The sequence below is a fragment of the Corvus brachyrhynchos genome, unplaced genomic scaffold (genome assembly GCF_000691975.1).
Source record: "Corvus brachyrhynchos isolate BGI_N302 unplaced genomic scaffold, ASM69197v1 scaffold43, whole genome shotgun sequence".
Lineage (NCBI taxonomy): Eukaryota > Metazoa > Chordata > Aves > Passeriformes > Corvidae > Corvus > Corvus brachyrhynchos.
Genome location: NW_008237353.1, coordinates 3,609,802 through 3,626,980, shown reverse-complemented (window position 1 = coordinate 3,626,980; position 17,179 = coordinate 3,609,802). Strand labels below are relative to the sequence as shown.

At 42.5% G+C, this 17,179-nt stretch overlaps 1 long non-coding RNA gene across 2 annotated transcripts in view; it reads left to right on the top strand.

Moving 5' to 3' along the window:
* Positions 1-2,632: 2,632 nt before the first annotated feature.
* LOC108445832 overlaps positions 2,633-17,179 on the top strand; it is a 20,863-nt gene continuing 6,316 nt past the window's right edge. The window contains exon 1 of one of the 2 annotated variants that reach the window (XR_001860818.1): positions 2,633-3,000. This is a non-coding gene — a long non-coding RNA (uncharacterized LOC108445832). Of the gene's footprint in view, positions 3,001-9,725; positions 15,758-17,179 lie in introns of those variants that run through there. The other variant, XR_001860819.1, reaches the window with a different exon arrangement.

Here is a 17,179-nt window from a genome sequence, read left to right as displayed (position 1 = left end):
TGCCTCAACAGAAGCAATAGTGAAGAGATGACATCTTATCAGTCAGATACTAGTCTCACCTTCTACAAAGTCCCTGATCCCATTCAGCATAGAATTCTAAGTAATAGAAGATTTCAGCCCAAGAAACACTAAAAGTTGCATGAACTCTCATTTTTACATGATTTTGAAAACTGGTTTGATTCTCCCAGTTGCTTAAACAAGTATAAATCAGAAATAACTTCTGGAGTGATTGTGTTCCAGAGGAAGGTTTGCAAATGAAATAAATCCTCTACTTTGTTGGAGACCTGGGTGGAGGAGGACAACCATCCTCGTAAGTGCTGTGTTTGAAAGTGCACAGAAGATAAGATACACCAGCTGTGTTAAAACAAGCTATTTTCATCTCACACATACACCCTGCAATTCTACTTTTTAATTTCTAGGCAATCACACTGCTGGAATCTTTTCCAGCCATTGAGTAAAATATATGTTTGTCTTGCAATTATGTAAATAAGGTAAGTGGTTAAGATTTAGATCTAGAATAGTAATGTTAACATCATTGTCCCTTCAATAAACAGCAAGCAAGCTTTGGATGTAATGTTGGTTTTGCTCTATATGTGCCATGCCGCAGAAAACCACAGGCAGACACAGAGATGATGTGGTATCCTTATTGTATTTAAAACAATATTTAGCGGTGTAGCTCCTATTGCCTTTGCATGTGTTTGAAGGAAAACCCTGCTTCATCAATGGGAATGTGTCAGAATTTTGTAATGAAGCATGCTGTGTAATATATTTAAACACAGTCCAAATTAATTAAAGTGTAGTGGATGTGAAAGATACATGCTCAATGTGACATTTCAAATAGGGAGAAAATATGATAATGAGCTATTTCCATGTGTTGCCATCCTTCTGGTTAAATAATACTTCTGTTTTCAATGAAGCCACTGAGCAATAACATTCATTTTTGGAGTTCCACAGCGGTTAGAACTGATTGTATACAGGCTGTAATCATTATCCTAATTCTGCCCAGGAAACCCTCTCTCCCCACCATGGAGAAATTTGGAATAAAAAGTCTCGTTCCAGGAAAAAGAATTTCCAAATAATCCTGGGCACCAGATCAAAATATGAGCTCCAAATCCGCTCCTTTTTCTTAATAAGAATCAGCACTTTGAAAAATGCTGCTCCGTAAGGAAATAATTGCATTAGTCAGCCTCTTGGCACTGGCGTGGGCTGGAGCCTTCTCTTAAAATGAGGCCCAGCCTCGCCCTGCAGTGCATCCAAATCCCCCAAAGATGCAAATAGCCTCAAGACCCTTGGCTTTGTTCTTACAGGCAGAAAACTAAAACATGGGACAAAAGGACAGAAAGTGACCTGGAAACATAGCCCATCTAATGGTGAGGCAGCCTTGGGTAAGACAGGCATCCTTTTGTGTGCTGAAGAGTAGAAACCAAAATAGGAACTGGAAATAAGAGGTTATTGTTTCCATGCTATCCTTTACTAGTGGAGGATCTGATCACACAGATGCAGGGCCCTTACCTAACTGCATAGCCCAAAGAACTGGTGATATGTGATTATGTATTTGCCTCTTGATAGGATTATAGTGCTTATGATCAGGACAACTCCAATGCTCAGGCCCTGACAAGCACTAGCAAGATTGCTTAGATTGCTCTATGCTGGATAGTCCAGAGAGTAAGCCTATCTGCCTTTCACTTGAGGGATTTTTAGAATCACACCAAAATACTCCTTTTTACTAAGGCTCTGGTTGTCTGATTTGTAATGGTGAAAAGGCTGCACATCATTGGTGAAGGATGAAAGACAAGCAGGATGCATTACTGGCTATCAAAATGCAATGCTGGAGCCTTGATCTACAGGAACAGAACCAAGCCTTGCCTGGCACTGAGACATTATACCCTCCAAGAAACCATCTAAACTGACCAACACCCTGAAATTTACTGGGAGGTAGGTGTTGAAGTGTTTTTCACGTGCCTGTATTGTCCTTACATTGTTTGAACTTGTCCATTTGAGTCCTCCACATCACCACTACCAGAACTATTTCCTTCCCAGCTGCTCTTCAAATAGACCAGTTGTAAGCAATGTAGTGGAGCCTGTAGTGTAAACTATTACAATTAGTGTGGAACAGAATGGACAACTCATTCCTTTGTTCAAAGACTACCAAGAAACAGATCTCTTTCCTGAAATGCAGGAAGAGTAATTTATTTCCAAGATAGTTGCATGCAAAAATTTGCATGTTAGCTCTGACGAGTTCTATTAAATACCTGGGAACTGAGTCCCTCAGTGAGGTTGATGAACAGGGCAGGCAGGCAGTGCCCACCCCCTGATCCTGCTGCTAATTGCTTTGTTGGCAGTGCATTTCAGGTCCTCCCTCTTTGGACTAATATTGTACCAATTGTTTTCTCCTATTCAGCTAAAGAACCAGAAGCAAATTTTCCTTTGTTGGCTGCTATTGACCTAGTGGGAAAACACTATGCAGATGTAGCTTTCAGTCATCATTTGAATATGGCAGAGGAGGAAGATACTTTAACCTGTTCGTGTTAAGACTAAATACAGGAATGTGCATGTGTCAGCAGGGAAAGCATGTGACCTCACTATGCCAAATCAGAGCCTGCCAGAGCCCTCACCACCCAGTATAGTCATGGATGGGGTCAGACTTTATGTGCTCAATCAAGACCATGTGCTCTGTGCTTTAAATACTAGACTGTGCTGGGGTTTTCTGCATTAGATTTAGCTCTTCTGCTGCTGGAGCATTCTAGTATTGTGGTCTCAGGTGCTACAAGGTGCCTGAATAAAGAGACACCAACCTGCCTTGAAGATGGCTGCTTCAGAAAGAAACACAATGGACAAAGTTCAGACCAAAAGGATCTAAGCCGGCCTTGCTGCTGTGGTGTGCACCTGTCTGCCTGGCAGCCTGGCAGTGCCCAGCAATCACCCCGAGGGGTAGGAGTGCTGCTGGAAAAGGGACTGTCATGGGATGTCTTGTCATGAAGAAGGCAGGGTTAACCTCAGGTAAAATACACATGCCGTGTGTTTGGGACAAGTGTGGGATAATGAGCCAATCATAAACCTAATGTCTTCTGTCACCAGAGAAAGAGTAACTCAGGAAGAATTTCTAAATTGGCAGAGGCATTACAGATGTCAGTGTGAGATGTTTATGGCATTAAGGGTGTGAGAGTTTAGTACTGGTCTGAAATTTTCCACCAAGGTGTTTTTTCTTAAGGGAAGATTATGCAGTAGTTTTCAAAGGGATAGAATTTTGTGTGAGAGAGACTCTCACCCTCATATTCAGAGTGTGCTAAGTGTGATAATGGCATGTATGTACCTGTCCTTCCCAGTCTTCTCTTGCTTCCCAGTACCTGAGCCATAAATCTGAGATTTAAGTGCTGCATGCCCCTTTGCCTGTTGCAGATCAGACACTGATAATTCACTACAGCATTTTCTGTATGTTTGGCCTTGTGAACAGGAGCTGCACTGTCTCAGGCTGAATGACAGCTGGCCCCCTCTGGCTTTGATAGTTCAGAGATGTCTGTTTTTTACCAAATGGAAAATATGAAAAAAACTTGTCATGGAGTACTTGGAAAACTAGACTTGCTTCTGATCAATGCAGCTATCCCTGGCAGAGGGATGGTGGGAGTTGATTGAACAGCAAGAAGAGAAAATAGTGGGTTGCAAGACAAACCCAAGAAAGCTGTTTGATGCAGCAAAGGAGAGAGAGAACTGGTGGAATGATGCATGGAGGGAGTAGCGTGCAAGAGTAGAAATAACATATCAGGTAGCAATGTTACTTTGAGGAAGAACAGAAGTGCCAGCTCCACAGATCGACAACTCAGACTATCTAAAGAAACTTGCCCTGGGAGAGGTTTAGACAGAAGCAACCCAGTTCTCTTGCATTATGCTTCCAGAGTGGGCAAGAATGGCACTGAACTGAATAAGGCCCGTGGGAGCACAGAAGGCAACTGTTGATAGAAACCTGTGTGAGAGAGACGAGGACCCGGGCAGAGCTGCTGGGTTCAGAAAAGGGAGGATTGAAGGGTGCAAGGACAGCTGTTAATTTGGAACATTCTGAACGTGGGGTAGGATCTAGAGACTGTGGGAAGGGCACAAAATGGGTGAGACTGTAAGGAACTAAATCTAGCTGGGAGGGGAATGGGAATAAATAGCACAGGACCTCTGGTTAGTAAGGGAGTGAGAGGACATGATATCTAAAGAACAGGCAGAAAAGAGACAGAAGGAGGGGGATTGCCTTTCTAATTACGGGTATCTGTAACTTTCCTGAGATATAATGGGCAGAGGATGACTAACAAATGGCTGAGTCACTGAAACCATGTGACTGAGATTCTAAATTCATCTGCTAAGGGGCTTGAATATTCACACAAAGCTTAGAAATTTTCCTCTAATACTGTTCTGGTGCAGGTGATCCTAAACCTCCTATACCAAAAAAACTTTCCAGCTGCTATTTGGAAATATCTATCTCAGTAAATTGGTCAATATTCATGTTGGCAGGCAAGTATATTACCTTATTCCTCCACTGCTGGTGGAGAAAGCCACTTTTGGCCAACTAAAAAATGGTCCATTTTTATCCATAGAACCTTCTACAGGGAGCTTTAAATGGAAGGTTGTTTGAGCCTTCACCATAGCAATTTGGTAAATGATGTTGCTTAGAGTCAGAACAGTGTTCTGCCAGCCTTTGTAAGACAATTTATTACCACTAACTGTCTGCTACTTGTAGGATTTTCAGATACTTGATGTTTCATGAAATAAGGAGAATGTGTGTCCTCTGTTTCAAGGTGCTGACTACTGGAAGTCTTTATTTCATGCAACGTTAATGTTGGCAAAAATTGGTAGAACCATCAAAAGAAGTTATTTATCCCTTCCACTCACCTTCCTCCTCCCATGTGACTTAGATTCAGGAACTGATGTAGGTTAAAATTATCCGTTGTCCTGGCCATCATCTGATTAATCAGGTACAATCATAGTTTCCTGAACTATTTCAGATAATATGTTTAGAGGAAAGATATAAATGTGAAATTCACCCCCCCACACGCACACACTGCTAAAGAATGGGATAATTTATTTTCTTGATAGCAATTACTGAAGAAATAGAGTCTGATGGAAACCAGGATTAATGTCCTTCCCCAGCTGAGCTGGAGTTTCTATGCACAGTTAGGGAGATTTGGATGGCAGTGAGCTTTTGTGAGTACTGTTAGATTAATGAAGTTTCCCTTCTTTTGACTTAGCAATCTCTAGTTTACTTGAGATGAGTGAGTTGACTCACTTTTCCCTTACCTTTTTTGCCATAACGGGCAATAAAACAAGCAAGCTGGCTACTGAGGGCAAATCTAGAGCACGCAGGCTTTTAGCCTCAGGTCTAGGACATTAGTCACATGCAAATTGGTGATGATAAATCAGTGCCACCTGGCTCACTAAGCTGCCTAGGAAATCACCAAATGAAAACATGATTTTTAAAAGTACACAATTAATCCCTCTCACCATAAGGAAACCGTCCCAACTTCCATGTCTAGCAGCATTTTTCAGAGCAGGAGCTAGACTTTTCCACAAGGTTCCCCTGGAAGTTCCAAGGGGTTACCTGACTCCTAATCCCTCATTAGTGTTCTTGCATCCCTTTTTCCTAATAACCAGAGAGTCCCAGCATCTGATGCTTTTATGAAACAGAGAGGAGGTGGTTCTGATTCTGTTTCTTTGTAAAAAGTTATACTGTCTCAATTCCTTGGATGGTACACAGTGCTCTGAGCTTCTGCCTGCACAGTAACTGGTTTTAAACATTTCTGTTTAATCAAGAGTGAAGTAAATGTCAGAGATTCAATGTTCTAGATCAGCAGTTTCCAGCACTGATACATCTTAATCAAGCAATTAGGTGCCTTTTTTTTTGTTATTGTTTGGTGTTTTCCAAGCTGGAGAAGGGAACAGATTTGCTGCTTTGCTCTGATGACTGCTAGCAGCAGTGTTTGTTGTTAACAGAGACATGTACACCTAACCACCAGTTGGCAGGTGTTAACACTTTGTTACTCGCTATTCCCACATGCTGAGGATTGTGGGAAAGCTGTCAAGCTCTCTGTCTTGTGTAACACTCAGCTTTTACAATAACAACAACAACATCAACAAGCTCTGAACAAATTCAGAAGCTCTGTAGGAATGCAGTGATGCAGCACTAGCAAGGGAAACAATAGGATGGATTCTCCTGGCTTTGATGAGAGCTAATATGAGGCTTTGTGGAAAGTTTGAGATGTTTCCTTATCTTAGCTTGCAAGCAGGTAGATGGAAACTGAGTGCTCTTTTTTTTCTCCTTTCTTTTTTAATTGGTGATATTGTCTGATGTTTAGAAGAAACCAAGAATGCATTGCGTGTGCCCCAACATTTCTAGTCTGCCTCTGACATTTGTACTTGCCCATATTCAGGAAAGAAAGCTATGAATACAGCATACAAACAGAGAAAATAGCACAGAAAAGGATAGGAATGGTTTTGGGGTTTTTTTGGTTTTTTTTTTTTTTTTTTGGGGGGGGGGGGGGGGGTGTCGGGCACATAGATTCAAATGGGAAATAAGTAAACACGCCCTTGCCTTATGGGAGTTGTTTGATATAATTTGGGTTTTATGCATGCATTCAATGCCTCAAAGGAATGCCTGGAAGATGCTGTCCTAAGTTTCAGAGGAATCCATCTTATCCAGGTGAGTTACCTGGCTGGCCTGTCTAAACTTCATAAAATTGATTTGTGCTGTGAAAGAGGATACCATTCCCAATCAATTGTAGAACAGAGCTTTAAAGAGCAGCATTTGTACTTATACAGCCAAATAATACATCTCCACTTAATCAGTGCAAACACTTTAGTTTCAGGGCTACCTGAAACACAGTCAAGGTGCAATGTGGTAAATTGCAATTTCTGGCTTTTCCCCACCAGCAGGAACTCTTTTTGGTTACAAGTTATTGTACAGGTAAATATTAATTTGGATGACAAAAGGAAAAATTACTTAGGCATTTGCTGTTTGGGGGGGGGGTGGGAGGGGTGGTGACTGGTAAGCAAGAAATGAGAATTTTTATTAGAATAGTACAACCTTTCTGGCAAGCTCAAATGTGCCCAGAAGAAAATGCCCTCTGTGAACTTTAAGTATTATTAAAATCTTCTTTTTCTCTTTTGCTTGCTGTCATTCAGGTGCTCAAACATACCCTGACTTTGCAGCCACAAGGTCATGGTTTTTAGTTGAGTAATCCAAATAATTGATTTATTACTGAAGAAGTGAGGTTTGATAGATTTTTGATTTACATGAAGACAGAAAAGGAGTGGGAGGTGCAAGGCAGCTGCAGATTGGAGTACAAAGCAGAAACTCAAAAGAGCAAATGGGCCAAACCGTGCAATGGATTAGGTGAGCAATCACTTTATATGGATGATTTTAATAGTGCTGTGCTGCATAATTGCACCCCTTCCTCCCAAACAGCATAATACTGATTGTTTCTTGAACCTGCAGAATGATGCTCTGAGTGAGGAGAGATTTCAAGCATTTGCTTTTTGATGAGAGTACTTCAGATGAAGGGAGCATGATCAAAGGAGGGATCATGGCTTTTCTGGCATGTAGGCTACGGCTGGGCTGCCTTTTGAGCACAGTTCCAAGTTTGGGGTCATCCTCCAGTTCATCTTGCATCCAAACTGAGCACTAGCTTTGGATCAGCTTTATGACATGGTAGGAAAGAAACTTATCCTTGCACTGTGGATGGGCTGGGTTCAGGATAGGGCATTTCTTGAGATACACTCACGATGACTTGAATCTGCCAATGCCTGGCAAACACGAGGAAATATTCCCTGGCAGGTGGGTTGGCCAAGTTCTTTCCCGGGAAGGTTCCTGCTGCACAGCAAGGACGCTCCATGAGATACGGAGGAGGTTGAGCAGCAGGATCTTAACAATACAATTGCACAGTCATATTTTAGTGGCCTGCCCCCAGGTTTGTGTTACACAAGGCAGCGTTGACACGCCTTGAAGACTGTGACTTTCAAGTTAATTTTAATTCTGGAATACAGGTTTGAGGTTAGTCAAAATTTAGGGGCTTAATGAAGTGGGATGTGCAAGACAGCTGCAGAAATGAATGGATGAAATCCCCCATGTTTTGCATTGGGTGGGATTCCAGTGGTCTCTCCTGATTTCACAGATCCCTGAATCACTTGCAATAAGCACTTTTTTTTAATGGACTTCACATTACTTTCTTGACATGAAAATCATCCCTGTACCTGTGCACTGCTTTAAAAAGCCTTCCTGCTTGCAGAGCCACCTCCTGCAAGCTGGTTCAGAAAGATTTGCCTGCCAGACTTGGGGGTCAGAGGGAGGTACTGGCATGCATACATCTGCATGTTGTATTTCCTAACTTCAAATTTCTCTTAAAAATTTATTTGCTCTTGCTTGGCCACAGGAAGCCAGTCAGGGGAGTCACTAACATTGGCAAGATCAATATGTAGATGAAATATTAATAAACATATGTTTTGTGTGGGCATGGTCCTGAATTTGTTCCTACACATATTAAAGGATACTTTTGTCTTTTAAAAACCCTAGAGAGAAAAATCTTCTCACTTAGGGAAGCCATGGGGAAAGTGAGAGGAGAGAAGACTGATCATTTAATGAATGGGACTCATAAGGTAGGTTTGACTTCCACCATGCACCCTCTGTTGATTAATTAGTTTGTGCACAGCTTGTGTTTTTTTTAAGTGGGGACATGCACGGTGATTTGTAGACTTTTCAGGGTTTGTTCTTGAGGTGCTCAGGTGAAAAATAGATGATTTAGTGCAATAAAATTGTAGATTTGACTTCAGGGTATGGCTATAGGCTGACAAAAGACCAAGTTAACAGGCATTAAGAAAGTCCTTTCTTGAGATTGCAATTCTGTCCTTCCACCTGAAGGGCAGGCATAGCTGTGAGCACAGTCCCATCCACTGGCAAGGGGAAAAATGAGTCATCCCATTTACATGATGGCCAATAGCATTTCACTCTGTTGTGCAACAGGTTGGAAAAGGTGCTTGCAATCCCCTCCGTGTTCCTCCGTTGTGGGGTGAGATCTCCCTGAAACAAGGCAGTGGTTTTGCAGAGATCATATGATCTCCTCTGCAGTTGCTATTTTCTGCCTGTACTGTGGGGGTGCCTGGAGGGCTTGGATATAACTGGTTTGGGCTATAGGCATACCCACGAGTCAGTTCCTCCTTAAGGATTAGAACTGTTGTGCTGATCCTGCAGACACGAGACCTATCGCTTAAGCTACTTGATTATATGAATTATCTGAAGGACTACAGCTGAGCTTCGTGGCTTCTCAGCACCTTAGCTGCCCTAGTTTGAGCAAAGTCATCAGCATTTTGCAGGGGGATTCATATTTAATTTGGATTTTTTGATCTCCATAAGCATAACAAGGAAGAAAAGGTTTCCTGAACTTCTGGCAGAACTCCTGCCTCTTTTTTTTTTTTTTTTTTCCCCCCTTCTTTAGCAACTTCATTTGTTTCTCTTTTTCCTTCTTCTTTTTCCCACCCCACCCAGCCTTAAAGAGTGCCGGGAAATTCTGTACTTACCCAGCTGTACTGTCTGAGGAAAGCCAAAGGTTTTTTTTTCCATGCATCAAAATTATAATAGTTTGAAATTACTTATTAACTCTCTGAGTTTCCCAGAGAGAAGACATCATATACTTAACTGATATGCCCCTTGTACTTAGACAAAAGGCCAAAGGTTAGGGCAAGTGGATACACGTGACAACTTTATCCAAGTCCTTGAGGATTTCCCATTCACTAGGTCACAGTTTCATTCTTTTTTTTTCAAGTGAAAACAATTAACATGGCTCAAGTAAAATGGGTTAATTTATTTTCATTGCAACTCTCTTCCTGGTGCAAACTCTGCAGTCTGTGGACAAAGAAGATATAGTTGTTACTCAGATGGCTGTCTTGCCTCAAAACATGCAGTGATTACCTCAAACAGCTCACCTCAAACTGGGTCATTGCTTGAAAATGCGTATTATGAAATAGTTTTAGAACAAGTTGATTTATATGTTAGCAAATGGATCAAATAAACATTTCCTTGTGTCTAACCACTGCTGCTGTGTTGATGACAAAAATGTGTTATGGATGTTTCTGTGTCACTTCATAGCAGTGTGACTTTTTTCTTGCTACTATTACATGAAGTTCCAAAACACTGCCTTTCTGTGGGTTAGTACTCCTTTGCTCCACTAGCAAGGGAAAAATGTTTGTTTGAACTGGCAGGAAGCACTGTTATTTAATTTACTGTGCTTTTTGGTGGGCACATTATATGCTGTGGGCTATGGCAAGTGATTATTCCCTATATAATCCTGCAGCGTTCACAAGCGTTTGCACCCACATCAGGATGGGGAAACCTTTATCAATAAAAACTGTGACCTAGAACTAAGTATTACTGCGTCTGGAGCTTCCAAAATGTCTGGGGAATGCTCAAGCAACAAAAAATGGTGCACCAAAATAGAATTCTGCATGAGAAAGCCTCCAGGCTGCAATAATATTTCCTCAGCCACCCTCACTGTTGGGCCCTTCCTGGCAGAGCTGGACCACATCCACAGGTCATGTTGACTTTGTCTGGATTGATGGTGTTTCAGCAGCTGTCCCCTGCTGCTTTCAGGAAGCTAGGTTTGGAGCCATTAGGTGAAACAGCCCTGTAAGATTAAGAACAAGTGCCAGTGCCTGGCATGAGCAGCGGTATGATTTTATGTCTGAAAGAGCAGCATCCAGGAACATGCATTGTGCCCATGCCCATGTCTGGGTGTGCCAAAGAACTCCACAGGAAGAAATGTGGATTTTGGGGGCAAATCTGGGGCAAATAGGTCTCCAGTTGCCTTGCTCTTCTGACCCCATAGAGACTTCCAGCTGATGTGGTGCGTAACTCCCAAGTCATTGTCTAGCCATTGCCTTATGACTGTACGGGTTCCTTGCTGGGATGAGATCTGTGCCCACCCTTGAGGCTCTAGTGGCAAAAAAGCTGTCCTCCCTAATGCATTGCTTGCTGTGTTGTGTAGGTTTCAGGAAAGTATCAGAAAAGAAATGGAAAAGGGGTCTGAATTTCCCCAGAACAGGCAAATTAATAGAACCTGCCGAGCCTACAACCATGCATAAGAAATCTCTCCTTTTCTCCTGGGTTTGTTTATATCTCACCTGCACTTCACTGCCAGACTGGTGGGACTTAGAGCTGGGAAATAGTTTTTCAAGTAGCAAGTGTGAGCTGTAGAACTTGGAGAGTCAAGGAATGGTCTTCTCTCATCAAAAGGTCACTCCTCGAGTACAGATGTTTCACACACCTTTGGTTTGATACTAATTAATAATGTGGGTTTTTGAATAGTTGGATCCTAAGTGGCAAATACTTGGATCCAGGTGGTAACTGGTACAGATAGCAGAAAGTGAAAAACAACTGTGCTGCCTTTTTTTTCCTTGGGAACTTAAAAATTCCAATCTTGCTGCATTAAACTAAGTCATGCAGAAATGCTCCAGCTGTTCTTTGCACTGTGGAAGCCAAATTCAGCATTTTGATGGGTTTTTTCCTTTGTTTTTGAGAGACCAGTTGTGAAACTATTTGATGTCTTAGGTAACTAAATCATACCTGTACTCTCCTTCCAGTTATTTGGGTTTTCCTAGTCATTTAATTTAAGGTGGACTCCTGACAGGTCATTGTGTAAAATACCAAGTTCCCCAGGAGGTAAACTGGTCAGCCTTCTTTGTAAACTGGGATGTCCAGTAGCACTGGCAGACTTCTAGTCTTTTAGACTTCCTCTTCTTCTTTTTCACTGAATACTCTGATGGCAGCTGAACTCACAAGAATTTTGGTGAAAAGCAGCAGAACACACCAACAAATAATTCCTGTGGTATGCGTTCTGTTTGTAATAAGAGTTTTATTTGGTACAAAGTGTGGTGAACCCTTCTCAGCTTCCTGCATTTGCAGGAAGAGGCAACTCTTATTTTAATACTCCTAAGGAAGAATCCATTGAAGTATTTTTTTATTATTTTGTAAATTAGATGTGTCCTATTTTTCCTAGCAATTTTCAGTCTGAGAGTACTCTGAAATGTAGATCATAGTCATTATGGTGTTTTAACAAAGGCTTATGTCTCTGCTTAACAGTGAGTTTCCTGCCCCTCACTTCCCTCTCAGTGCATACAGAAACAGCAACACTGAGTTTGGGAACACTTACTCCATAGTATTGATGCCTAGAGCAATGCTTATGCTGTGGTTTCTGGATGCATGATCAGGAGAACAGTACATGCTGTATGCAGCAGCTTTACCTGAGCAGCTCCAAGGATTGACCTGGACACTGGGTAACCTCATGCTTACATGCCACATGGGTCAGTCCCCTATCCCTCAAGTAGGCATGGACTTTCAGTGCTCAGTTCCTGCTGGTTTAATGGAGAAGAAAATTATCTGTGTCCATTATTAAATTATGTAGAGTCCTTTCCACAGGGCTTGTAATTTCAAAGTCATTCCTCTTGTTTCAGTGAAGCTATTTGAGGATTTCCAGGGTTACTAATAATTTAAATCTAAGCCTTTTTAACTTAAAAGTTAGTCAGCTCTCATAAGGCTCGGGCCAGGTGACTGGTGAAGGTCACAGCAAAGTGACAAGTGCAGCATTATCTAGCCTGTTATCAGTGACTGCACCAGGCACAGTTCAGTACCTGACCATATGACAGCACAGTAGCCGGTTTTGATCTTCATTTTCTCGCTTTAATTGGGTGGCCTTTCTCATGTCTCTCCCTGCCTTTAGTCTTATTAACTCGTGAGCGTGGAATGGACTGGCTGAGATATCAAAAGACTGGGTACTTAAGATGAACAAAACCATACAGCAGTTTATAGTAATTCAAAGAATATGGAAGCATTTGCTCTTTCTGATACCACCTGCATTGCGTGCCAAAGATTGTAATGGGAACAAAAATCTTACAATGTTCAGGAGGGGGAAAAAGCCTTTTTGTGGAAAAAAATTAAAGAAAAGGGCAACAGAAGTTATCTTGGGATGTGAGTGAAACGGAAACATTGCTCATGAACTGAGTGAATGAGGTGGATCTAATTACTGTGTAACAAAACAAAGGAAGATGGCTTAGCAGCCGTTTAAATTGCAGGTAATTAGCCCTACTGCAGTGCTATGGATTTGACTGTTGTAGGTAAATGTGGAAGACGTCAGTCCAGTCCTTTTTATGGGATTTGCCAGGATCACAGAGATACTCATAGACAAATTCATCATATACTATTATCTCCAAATATGTGTTAATAATATTCTTAATCTTCACTGTATTTTCTCTTGGGCCTATATGCTGCATGAATATTTCTTGGCATGCCTACAGATCTCTAATTGTTTGTATATTTGGCTTGCCTTAGGCCTACTTTAAATGAAGGTATGCAGGAATCTTTGCTATGTATGGGATTATTTAAGTACCATTACTGTATCTGTGTGGTATCGTTTATCATGCGTCATACCATTCCAAAAAAAACGAAAACAAAAATAACCAAAGAAAATGCAGAAGAGGAATCCTGTTGAGTTTTTGATCAACATGATATAGTGAGGAATCCAGTCAGTGATATTCAAAGGTGTTAGGGCTACCTCTGCACACTTAAAATTCTGTTGGTTGAACTAAACATTTATATTTTTTTCAGAGTTGCCTAAAAGGGTGTAGGGCTGTGCTTGCAACTCATCTAGAAATGCCCAAAGTAGCTCTAAGCTACCTTGTCTGATAGCACTGAGTTCAATGTGGACATAAGTCTTGCCTCTGACACTTGATAAATACACAAGGGACACTTTCTCTCAGCTGATCTTACTCCTTAGTCTGAACCAGACTGAGCTACTGTTTTGTTTTGCCTCCCTCAGCAGTCTTTCCTTTGGATCCCAGCATTATGCATGTTGCACAAAGCAGTGTTTTACATGCATTGGAGGGCCCTAGGTGCCTCTGGGGATGGATAGCCAGCAACTTGAATGCACCTGCAGCAGTGCAGACTGAGCTGGGAGGCAGAGGCAGACATAGATCAGGAAATTGGGCCCTCTAGACAGAAAAAGAAGTTATGAAATATGGTGCTATAAAAATTCTTCTGGGGGGGTCCTCAAATGATTGGCATGTCTCTTTTGTGCATTATGGCATTTCTGGCATGACAGAGAATGGCAGTTCCATTTTTCAGTATTCAGGGTTATTTATTGTGTGTCATTGTCTTTGAGTTGGCTGTTCTAGACAGGTACTTTCATGTCATTTCCTTATTCCTGCATTGTTGCTCTGCCTTGCTCTTTCTGTGTGGAAAAAGAAGACAGGGTGAAAAAAATGTGCTGGTGGTATTTGCCTGAGTGGAATACTACAGGAGCTGGCTTTCTCACAGAACATTTTTGCCTCTGTGGCACCAGTACTCGAAGCAGGGCAGCAGAGTATGCAGAACAGAGCCTGTAGAAATCTGTCTGATCATGGCTGACACGCTCTGATTCAGGAACAAGTGCAGATTATCAGGCTCAGTGCTGCACCAGTGGCACACAGAAATGTTTGGAAATGGTCCTAACAGTGTTAGTGTTAAGACTATGGCAAAAAAAGATACTGAGCTGCATGGATTTGCCCCATAGACTGTATGTGGCCCTCGGATCACTACCCGATCCCCCTAAATGAAGTCATACCATGGTTAGTGTCCCTGACTCAGTTCCTATTGTGTATTCTCTCTGATGGGTCAAGCTGGACAGAATTCCAAACTGTTCCAAGTGGTTTGAGTGCAGTGATGTGCTGAGTGGCCTGACCTCAGTCATGCTGAAGGGCATTTGTCTTCAGTTCTTCAGCATATAGGAGTCTCCAGCCCTAAAGCAATGGGCAGACTTCCCCAAAGCCAGGGAGGAAAGCTAGAAGAGTGGCTTCTTGCCATTTCTTTTCGGTCCGTTCAGGTTAAAAATCAGCTTTGCATGTGAAGAAAGAGAGGAGGTCTCTACTGGCTGCTTTTCAAGAGACTTGCAACTTTCTTCTCCTCACTTCTGCCAGCAGGGTGTTGTGGCTTCTTTTCCCTTTCACATACCCTTGCCCTATTACAGACCTACCCTGTCTCTAAAGATATCACAAAGAACTTGTCACATCCCTCTGCCCTGACCCCCATATCTTAACCCACTCTTCCTGTGCTCCCTCACTTGTTTTCCTCTTCTCTCTTTCCATTTCACCTCCTGTTAGGCAAAATCTGTGCTCTGTGGAACAGAGGCTGCGCGTGGGCTGAGAGAAGAGAAAGTATTTAGACACCTCTAAGCATAGTGTCTTCTTGAAAAATAGCCTAGTTATTCTGGTGAAGAAAGAGAAACAGATCTGATCCTTAGCCATCACCACGGAAGTCTGTGCTGCTGCCACACTTCAGGCAGTGCTCAGTTCCTGTAAGAGGAGCAGGTTTCTGGGGCCAGGATCCAAAGTGCTCCCCATGAGTCTCTGGGAGTGTCAGCAGATTCCTCAGTGAGCCAAGAGCGGGGCCTCTGTGCATGGCCGGGCTCGCTGACGGCACCTCTGAACTATGCGTAGGATTAGCTGCTGTCACACGTGCAGCCTTCCTGTAAACCCAGGGTGTTCAGCTCCGTCCACTCCCTCGGAGCCTCGCAAAGGACGGGGCTGTGGAGGCGTTGGATCCGCCGGAGGCTGGTGCAGCGCTCTGGCTAGCACGGTATCTCTGGGTGGGGAAAGAGAAGGACAAGAGTTGTGAAAGAGGCTTTTTAACTTCATTACTTTCTTCCCATACCCTGTATCCTGTCTGTGGAGAGCGCTTAGCAGACTCATGGACCTGCACTGCCATGTGAGTTGAAAAAAAAGAAAAAGTGATGGAGAGTGAGAGAAAACCAAGGGAATCCATTAAAAAATGCCTCTGCTACCTCATTAATCTTTTGCAGCAAATAATATATGCAAAACTTGGGCTAGCAAAGTCTCCAAAGAATAACATTTTTTTTGGTGAGGTTTTAACAAATTAAAGAAGTAAATTAAGTCAATAGCACAGCAGGAAAGTGCTTGAAGCCTCCAGGATTTGTATATTTTACCATTGTTCTAAAAATAAACTGGGGGGGGAGGGGGGAATTTAAAAGTCTTTCAGTTGAAAAATAATATTTGCTTTAAGTAGCTGTGTTTGGGTTTTGCTCCCACACAGTGCTTCACCACCTCCCCTGGCCCTGAGGCTGACTTTTGGAAAAAGAAGGTGGAAAATAGTAGAAGCAGAGGTTGCAAAGCCATGTGGTGAAGGGAGAGGCATGCTGGGCGTTAGCGGGAAGGATGTAAAGCAGAAATTAAAACCCTTGTGCCTCACCCCACTGCGACTGCTGAGACAAGGCATGTGTTAGAGATTAGCAATCAGCTTACTGGCACCCTTAGGCCCAAACCAGTGGGAAAATTTCTGGCAGCTTTGGTCAGTTTTGGAAGAGAAGTGGCTGGCACCCTCCTCTTGCTATACTGTAGGCTGGTCATTATTTTAATGATCAGAACAAGGCTTCCCAGGTTGCCAGAAATCAGAGGAGTTAAAGGCTGCCTTCTGATTTTCCTTTTCCATGCTCCCTTTTGTAATTTGCAGTAAAGTAACCAGAGTGAACAGCATTACGGCTCTGTCTTTTCTTCTCCCCTTAAACTGACCACTTCCCCTCTCATCCCAGCTGCAACCTACTAAGGGAGGCTTCCACTGCCTCTCCTCCCTGGGCTACCTCCACTTCCCATCTCTTGCTTGCTGTCATTTTTTCCAGCTCCACCCAGGCCTTGCCTCACTCTCTAGCCTATCCCAGAATTGGAAAAACTGCTTTTTGATCTATTATAATTTTTATCAATGATCTGCAGGCAAACAGCATTCTGGAGAGAGGTGTAAATGATGGGTAGGTGCCCTAGCTTCCTGCTAAAGATTATCACTAGAAGAGAGATTTAATGAATTTCTCCTACTCCCACCATTGCTCATGCTGAAGCTGAGAGCATTCACATTAAAAAAGAAATTAATTAGAGGATGGCCTCAGAGATGCAAAGGCAAGGCTGTTGTTTTCTAGTAGGTAACCTGCAACTTGACTGGAATTGCCCTGCTACTCACACAAATTTCTCAGTAGTGGGAATTATGTAGGTACATGAACAGTATAAGGAAACACTGTTATTCTGCATAGCTTTTTGTTGATGACTTCTGGCACTTGTCCTTCTAACCTCCGTTGCTATCCTTCTAGCATTGTCTCAAGGGACTTGGCTACTGATTTTATGC